Raw genomic sequence first — 9,148 nt, 5'->3', positions numbered from 1 at the left:
ATTGTTTAGAAATCTGAATTCACTGGTTATTTAGTTCAAATTATTGAAACTTTGGGAGTAATATATTTTTTAAAAAATTTTTAATGCTTATTTATTTTCAAGAGAGAGAGTGGAAGCGGGGAAGAGCCAGAGAGCAAGGGAGACACAGAATCTGAGGCTTCGGGCTCTGAGCGGTCAGCACAGACCTCGACGCAGGGCTCGAACTCACAAACCGTGAGATCATGACCTGAACCGATGTTGGGTGCTTAACCAACTGGGCCACCCAGGTGCCCTTTTTGAGAATAGTATGTTAACAACCTTGTTATCTTATGATTCAGAGACAGGCATAGCAAAGGAAGAGTCCTCGGAGAACGTTCTAGTTAAGCATGTCATACCTAAAACACAGGCTCCTTATCTCTAAATCTCCATGTCTGTGGAAAGAAGGACAGAGAAAAACTTTATGGCTAACTAAGGACGGAAAATGCTGCCATGAAAGCAGGTGTCACTGAGTCATAAAAAAATAATAGATTTGGGTGCCAATTCAGGATGTCTACACTAAACTCAGTCCAAACTGAATTTTAAAAACAGGGCAGGTCTCAGAGAAATGTCACCACAGCAGCTCCATTCCACTGGGTGTTGTATGAAAGTGATGAATCATTAAATGCTACTCCCAAAACCAATACTGCACTCTCCGTTAACTAAATAGAATTTAAATTAAAAACATTTTAGGGGCGCCTGCGTGGCGCAGTCGGTTAAGCGTCCGACTTCAGCCAGGTCACGATCTCGCGGTCCGTGAGTTCGAGCCCCGCGTCGGGCTCTGGGCTGATCGCTCGGAGCCTGCAGCCTGTTTCCGATTCTGTGTCTCCCTCTCTCTCTGCCCCTCCCCCGTTCATGCTCTGTCTCTGTCCCAAAAATTAAAAAAAAAAAAAAAAAAAAAAAACATTTTAAAATAATTAATTAATTTTTTGGAAAAATAATTATTGACAGTTAAATAATTAATAATAATAATAAAATAATTGATTAACTGAGGCTTTTTTTAAAGGCAATACCAGCTCCATTCACAGCCCCGCTGAAGGCGGGAAGCTGTTTTGTCCCTTTGGATCCTGCAGTTAACCTGTGGGCTGGCTACATACTTTCAACTTTGTAACTTATGCACTGTCCCCCCTGGGGGGAAACAAGGCAACTGGATAAATAAAACTCTTTTTAGTTCTTTCATGGATATATCATTTTATTTTATTTTTTAAATGTAAATTCAAGTTAGTCATCACACAGTGTAGTCTTGGCTTCAGGAGCAGAACCCAGTGATCCATCTCTTATGAACCCAGTGTTCATCCCAGCAAGTGCCCTCCTTAATGCCCATCACCCGTTTAGCCCATCCCCCCACCCACCTCTCCTCCAGCAACCCTCAGTTTTGTTCTCTGTATTTAACAGTTTTTTAGGGGCCCCTGGGTGGCTCAGTCAGCTAAGCGTCCGACTTCAGCTCAGGTCATGATCTCACCGTCTGTGGGTTCGAGCCCCGTGTCAGGCTCTGTGCTGACAGCTCAGAGCCTGGAGCCTGCTTTGGATTCTGTGTCTCCCTCTCTCTCTGCTCCTCCCCTGCTCATACTCTGTCTCTCTCTGTCTCAAAAATAAATAAAAACATTAAACATTTTTTAAAAAAGAGTCTCTTAGGGCTCTGTTTTTATCTTAGTTTTCCTTCCCTTCCTCTGTGTTCACCTGTTGTGTTTCTTAAACTCCACGTATGAGTGAAGTCACATATTTGTCTTTCTCTGGCTGACTTATTTCGCTCAGCATAATACCCTGTAGTTCTATCCACATTGCTGCAAATGGCAAGATTTCATTCTTTTACATCACTGAGTAGTATTCCATATATATCATCTTCTTTATCCACTCATCAGTCAAAGGACGTTCGGGCTCTTTCCACTGTAGCAGGATTCTCGCACAGAGAGTCATGACACAGAGGCTTTTCTTTCCAGGAAGCAGCTGTATGCATGCCGACACTGCTCAGTTGGGTTCATACCCATAGAACTGAGCCCCGAACACCACGTGGCATAGTTTTTTATACATTTTCTACTTCTTTGTCTCCCATATATAGTAACACACAAACATGCAGTCTGATTAAGTGGTCTCATGTTACAAGGTCATGAGGAACGTCATGTATACGTATAGCCAGGTTGCCTTGGGGTTTTGTTTTGTTTTGTTTTTTTCCATTCCTCAGGGAGGGGACCCTACCACACCATAATTTGGCTATTGTTGTCAGCACTGCTATAAACATCAGGGTGCATATGCTCCTTTGAATCAGCATTTTGTATGCTTTAGATAAATTCCTAGTAGTGCAATTGCTGGGTGGTAGGGTAGTTCTATTTTTAACTTGTTGAGGAACCTCCGTACTGTTCTCCATAGTGGCAGCACCAGTTTGCATTCCCATGAACAGTACAAAAGGGTTCCGTTTTCTCCACATCCTTGCCAACATCTGTTATGGCCTGAGTTGTTAATTTTAGCCATTCTGACAGGTGCGAGATGGTATCTCATTATGGCTTTGATTTGTATTTCCCTGACGATGAGTGATGTTGAGCATCTTTTCAGGTGTCTGTTAGCCATCTGGATGTCTTCTTTGGAAAAATGTCTATTCATAATAAAACTCTCTTTTTTAAAAATATTTGAACCAGGAAACCCTGAAATAACTTTTCAGTTTCTCCATGGTGCTGATGGTAACAGACCTGTAAGGAATGATAAGCCACCGTGACGTACAAGTCAGAGTCAAAGGAAGCAGGGAAGATAAAAATGATGGGAAACCCGTTTGAGAAAGGGACAGAAAGAAGCAGATAGTTGGAGCACAGGGAGGAAAACATCCCAATAATAACAGTGTTCTGGAGGAAAGATGCTTAGACTCCAGTTTTTAAGGTCCCGAGAATTCCCTTCAGCTCAGTAACCTAGGATTTCCTTCCATCTTCAGGGTCCACTGCACCCAGGTTAGAGCACAAGTCAAAAAGGGTGGAAGCAATAGAAGGAACTAGGGCAATTCATGCTCAGGCTACTGCCAAGCAATAGATTTGATATGCACTGATTGCCACATCTTTTTGAAGATGTTATTAGAAACTTCGTGTCCCTGGTACTTTGCGTCTGAAACACAGGGACCACGTTTTTGCCTTATGAATCCACAAAATTCCCGGGATCAAAATTGACAGACCACCCCAAAATGTTCTGCGGAAGTTCTATAGCTAATGAGAACCACAGAGCTCACAAACAAGTCTTCTTTAACCCTGACTCCAACCAGCCTCCCAGTGAGTCTTGGAATCTCTGATGGCATAGCCTCCATTCCTATCCCCAAGAGGCATCATCCCTGAGAGTAGAGCCCAGAGCAATCAGTGGCTGACAAAAGAATTCATCCCGCTGACAGGAAGTGAAGAATCAGCTTGATTTCTGTAGAAAACTGGTTCTATCAAACACAAGAAACTCCATAACTCTGGACTACAGAGGCTACAAATTAGACAGTTAAGAAGGGCCAGTGTAGGGCACTAAAACGAGAAGTCCCCTGGAGTTACGACACCATGGTTTAAATCCTGGCTTTTCCACTTGCAATTTGTTCTTTGACAAGCCACTTTAATTTTCTGAGCCTTGGCTAACACATTTCAAGAGTGAAACCCATAATGGTTATTCCGGGATTATTGAGAGGACTCACTAAGTTAATATGGAAAGGAAATGTTCCACACAGAACAAGGGCTCCATAAGCCTAATGGTCTCCACAGAATCACTTTCTTTCTCGGACCCTTGAAAAAGAAACCCAAGACAGATGATGACCTGGTTCACAGGAGAGCAGAGGTAGATTATGAAAGCACTCACAAGGAATTAACTGGAAATATTTGACTTGGAGATAAGATCAGATGAAAGTGATCATTAACACTGTCTGTCTTGGGAGAAAGGGAATTCACTCCACATAATATCAATGTGTAGAATATATCAACATGTAGAAGATATAGAAAAAACCATGTGGCTTTCCCAACAGGGAGACTTTTCCAAAATAGGGTGCCCCCAGAAGTCCCCACCACAGAAAGGGTTAGCATAAGGCTCTGCATCTGACAACTCAGGAGGGCACAACCTGAGAGGCCATCTGAGACCCGGTGCATACCAGGGATACATGACAATTTGTTGGGAATGTTCTAGAATAGAGAGACTCTACAATGATAGTCTAAGGTTCTCTGGTCTTAAAGATAACAAGCAAGAAATACTGACCCAAGGTTCGATTTCAGGAGGGGTGCAGAGATAGGTAAAAGTCTTTCATAGTAACTAGGTAACTGGTTACCTGGTAACTGCTAGATGTGGATTCTTAAGGTGGTAAACATTTTCTTCTCCCTCTGAGCAGAGAATATCTGGGATATTCACCTAACATCTGACACTGAAGAAAGCAAAGTCCTTCAGTTCTGGAATCTCTGATTCCATTCTCCTCTTCAGGCCACCTACTTACATCGAGGCTATGGCCCCCTAAAATCTCACTGCTGTGACAGAGTTCATTCTTGTGGCCTTCACAGATCACCCTGAACTGGCGGTGCCCCTCTTCCTGATGTTTCTCATTTTCTATATCGTCACCCTTCTGGGGAATGTGGGGATGATCATTCTGACCCAAGAGGGTGTCCAACTCCACATGCCCATGTACTTCTTCCTGAGCCACCTCGCCCTACTGGATGCCTGCGACGCCTCGGTCATCACTCCTCAGATCCTGGCCACACTGGCCACAGGCAAGACGGTCATCTCCTATGACCAATGTGCTACCCAGTTCTTTTTCTTCACCTTCTGTGCAGGCACAGGGTGTTTGATGGCCTATGGCCACTTTGTTGCCATTAGCAACCCATTGTGCTATAGCCTCGCTATGACTCCAGGCACCTGCTGGGGATTGTTGGCTGCAGCCTATGTCTGTGGGGTCTCAGGGGCCATCCTGCGTACCACATGCACCCTCACCTTCTCTTTCTGTGACCGTCTCTGTCTGTGACAGACTTCTTCTTCTGTGACCTCCCACCCCTGCTGAAGCTTGCCTGCAAAGCATGACACAAAGTGCCACTGTCATCTTCTTTTTTGCCAAGCTCATGTTCCTGGCCAATGTCCTGATCATCCCGGTCTCCTATAGGCTCATAATCAGAGCCATTTTAAGGGTGAAATCTGTTGGTGGACGAGCCAAGACCTTCTCCACCTGCACGTCCCACCTCACCACTGTTGTCCTCTTCTTCAGGACACTTGCCTTCGTGTACCAGAGAAATCACTCAGACTCATCCCCAGAGGAGGACAAGATCGTGTCTGTCGTTTACACTGTGGTCATCCTCATGCCGAACCCTTTGATCTACAGTCTGAGGAACAAAGACGTAAAAGCTGCACATTCAGAAAACTCATTGGTAAAATCCAGTTCCCAAAGAATGCAGCTTCAGGCGAGAGTCATTCATCCTGACCCATTTTCTCCCCAAATCTTCATGCTCTGATAAGTATCAACACCATGCAGTGCCTGCCCTCAAGAATGGCAGCTTTCAGTAGCACTCAGGAAGTAGGCAAGAACTACCACCTTTTTTTTTTTTAATTTAGTTTGGGAAAACCACAAGGTTGGTGAAATTTACTTAGATGACTCTCTCTACCTCTCTTTTTTTGCCTTCTCCCTCTTTAGCCCACTCTCAAATTATCAGGGTTCTAGGGATACTCTCTGATATCACCGAGCAAAAAGCTGACACAGTCATAAGTGAACTGACTACCACATCCAAGCTGCCATCTTCAACTCAAGCACACTGAGGTTCCCCAGTTGCCCCCTCTTTATCCTGCCATCTCTGTGCTCCCTGATACTGACGTTTACTCTCTGTGCAAGATTATAGCTGGGAATCATACTAACAGGAGGAGAGTCAGGAATTTTGCTCTTCTTTTATGGTGTGGATAACCGACCAACTCATTATGAGGAAATTAATGAAAAGTACCGTGAACCCAATGGAATTTCCCATTGGTACAGATTACAAGAGTAAAAGGAAGGGTGCTCCCTTTGACTACTCCCCCACTTATGTCTTCCTGAATGGTGCCCAGTATCTCCAGGACTCTACTTTCTGCCTTTCAAGTGGCAAATGTCTACATTCTGGATCTCCAATTCTTTTGTTTCTCCTCCTCCTAAACACAGCACCTGACTCATGACAGTCTCTGCTCTCAAAAAACTCACTTCCAGAGGCTGCAAAGTCAGCAACAGTAGACCTACAGCAAACGGTCTTAAATGGAATTACCTTGTCAGGTAATGTCTTACCCTCTTGGAACATCAGTTTCCTCTAATCAAAAAAAAAAAAAAAAAAAAAAAAAAAAAAGATCAATACTTCCTGTTTGAAAGAATTGTTGAAAGGATGTTTAAAGAAGGGGATGAAAATCAATGTGGAGGTTTGGTTTAGTCAGAAGAGGCTGAGTTTGCTGTGGCAACAATCAAATCTGAAACTGTTCATAATACTTTCCCCATGCAAATTGGGGCGTTCTGCTGTACGTAGTCACTCAGAGATTCTGGCTTAAAGAGGCCCCTTCATTTTATAGTTATACTGTCAAAAATGCAAACTATGCAGGGGATAAAAGACTACTACAGAATCATAATGGACCTTTTCTCCCACAGCCCACTGGTTAGAAGGAGTCACACAGTCCCGCCTCGCTAGAAGGGAGCCGTTAAAGGTAAAAGTACAAATGGAATCTATGCGAAGCAATATTGACTCTGCCTCCCCTGTGGCTGCGATTATCAGCATTCCACAAAATCATAAGTAATCAGATTATTTCTTGATTGTTCAGATCATTTTCTACAAACCACCTCTCCCATATTTAGGGAAACTGGTCCACTCTTTCACTTGCCACCTGGCCAAGTGCCATTAGGATCCCCATGGGCTTTTCACCCAAGCTCAATTCATCAGAGTACTTTGGGAATATTATTAGTGAAATGAGAAGGAGTCTAAAATACTCCTTTTATATATAAAAATATAAAATATTAACACTACTAACTGATGCCAATATATATATATTATATATACATATAATATATATAATATTATAATATATATAATATATATAATATATATAATATATATTATATATATATATATATATATATATATATATATATATATAACAAAAAGATATGTAACTTGTGTTTGGTAGAAGGCCATGACTCCAGCCACATGAACTAGAGAGGTAGAGGACAGAGAAAGAGGAAAGATGAGAGAGGGAAAGAGAGCCCTAATCCCACTTGACCCATACATTTTTCAAGCACAACATACCCAAAATAGGAGTCTTGATCCCCCACCCCCAACACTTACTCCTCCCAAATCTTCTCTGGTACCACCTGGAGAACCCAGTTGTCCAGACAAAATAATTATAATCATCATCCTCATTTTCTTATTCCTCTCATTCTCTCACATCCAACCCATCAGCAAATTCTAACAGTTCTAACCCAAAAAGAACCCCCATCTGGTTTAGGCGGGCCTCAGAGACCAGTGTGCCAGAGTAAGTATCCAACATCCTGTGTCGGTGCTGTGGTTGGGGCAACACCTTTGTGGTCTTACAGTGCATAGGCATCTCTTCTTGGTTTGAAATGACTTTACTTCTCCAGCCTTCCTGCTAATTCTCTGAGCTACCCATTATCATTTAAATAAATTCCTTTTCTAATTAAATCAGTCTATGTCTGTTGCTTACCACTAAGAAATCTTATTGATACAGAAATCAGCAGCAAGATTGTTATAGGCAAGAAACCATTGGAAAAATTGGAGGAATCAAGTCATATTCCTAGCTACATTGAGTCTATGGCCAAAAAACTATACCATAGATAGATATAGATATAGATAGATATAGATATAGATATATGTGTATATATATATATATATATATGGAATTGGGTCAGGTAATTATGGAGGCTGAAAAGTCTCACCATCTGCAGTCAGCAAGCTGGAGACCCAGAAAAGCTGATGGTATAAATTCCAGTCTGAGTCCAAGTTCAAAGACAGGAAGAAACCTATGCCTCAACTCAGTGATGGTCAGGCAGGGAAAGGGAATTCTTCTTTGTTGAGCCTTTTGTTCTATTCAGGTCTTCAACAAATTAGATGAGACCTACCCATATTGAGGAGGAAAATCTGCCTTATTCATCTGCCAATTCAAATGTTATCTCATCCAAAAACACTCTCACAGACACACCCAGAATAGCATTTAACTAAATCATCTGGGTACCCCATGGCCCAGTCAAGACAACACATAAAACTAATCATCACAGAATTGGCTATCTTGCCTGAGTCAGACTGAAACAGAGAGAATCTATCCAGTATTATGATACAGGGTGCAGACTAATACTCCCTTCTCCCATAGCTCAGAACAGTGAAACAATAGCAGATTTTGATCCTGTAATGTAATGTCTAGTAAAGGCAAAGCTTTGAGAACTATGAGGTCTCTGTCACATAATGTGTGATAGGTAAGGCATGAGTAATTCAAGACTCTGTGGTGGGTGGTTGCTTCTAAAGGCACTGGATAGTTTAAGGAAATTGACTGGCATGACATTTCCTAAAGTCTTGATCAAAACACAGAACAAAAATTAGGGACTATAAATTATTATTCTTTTAAAAATATTTTACACTTTCAGCATTAGGGCTGCTAATGGGAAAAGTAGCCTAATATTTAAGCTGTGGGATGCCAAATTATTCTGCCAGTTAAATTACTGCCCCTTGTCCAGAACCGAGTTTCGTATCCACCTAGGCTTAAAGCTGTGGCGCTTATTGAAAAAGAATGAGAAAGAGAGATACTGGAAAAACCTAGCAGCCCACTGGAATGGCAGTGCAAGGGAAACTCTGGGTGACTCTGAGTCCCTCCAGCCTCACCCCCACTGAGCCTCCCTTGCTGGCTCAGGCATCATCTCCTTCTCTGTTTAAGGGAGCTTCCTGCCTTGCATGAAGACCTTGTCACAGCCTTACTGCTACCTGCTACCCTGCAAGGCAAAGCTGATTCTCTTCCTGCCCCAGTGCTACAACCCTCATTCTCTCCAGATCTATTATCAGAGTTTTCTTAAGGTTAGATACAAATATGCCAAGATAGGTCAACTGCAAGTTGAAACCAAGAGAATTCTTACACATGAAATCATTTAAAAGGCTCTATAAAGTTATAACAGCAAATACGTTAAGTTTCTAAATGAAAGATTCAA

General features: G+C 42.3%; 1 pseudogene; it reads left to right on the top strand.

Annotated features, from left to right (window-relative positions):
* The first annotated feature begins 4,447 nt into the window (after positions 1 to 4,447).
* LOC122201337 lies at positions 4,448 to 5,416 on the top strand (annotated as a pseudogene).
* Positions 5,417 to 9,148: the final 3,732 nt, after the last annotated feature.

This window comes from Panthera leo, chromosome D1, assembly GCF_018350215.1.
Source record: "Panthera leo isolate Ple1 chromosome D1, P.leo_Ple1_pat1.1, whole genome shotgun sequence".
Taxonomy (NCBI): Eukaryota; Metazoa; Chordata; class Mammalia; order Carnivora; family Felidae; genus Panthera; species Panthera leo.
Note: the sequence above shows the minus strand (reverse complement) of the source record. Positions and strands in the feature narration are given on the sequence as shown.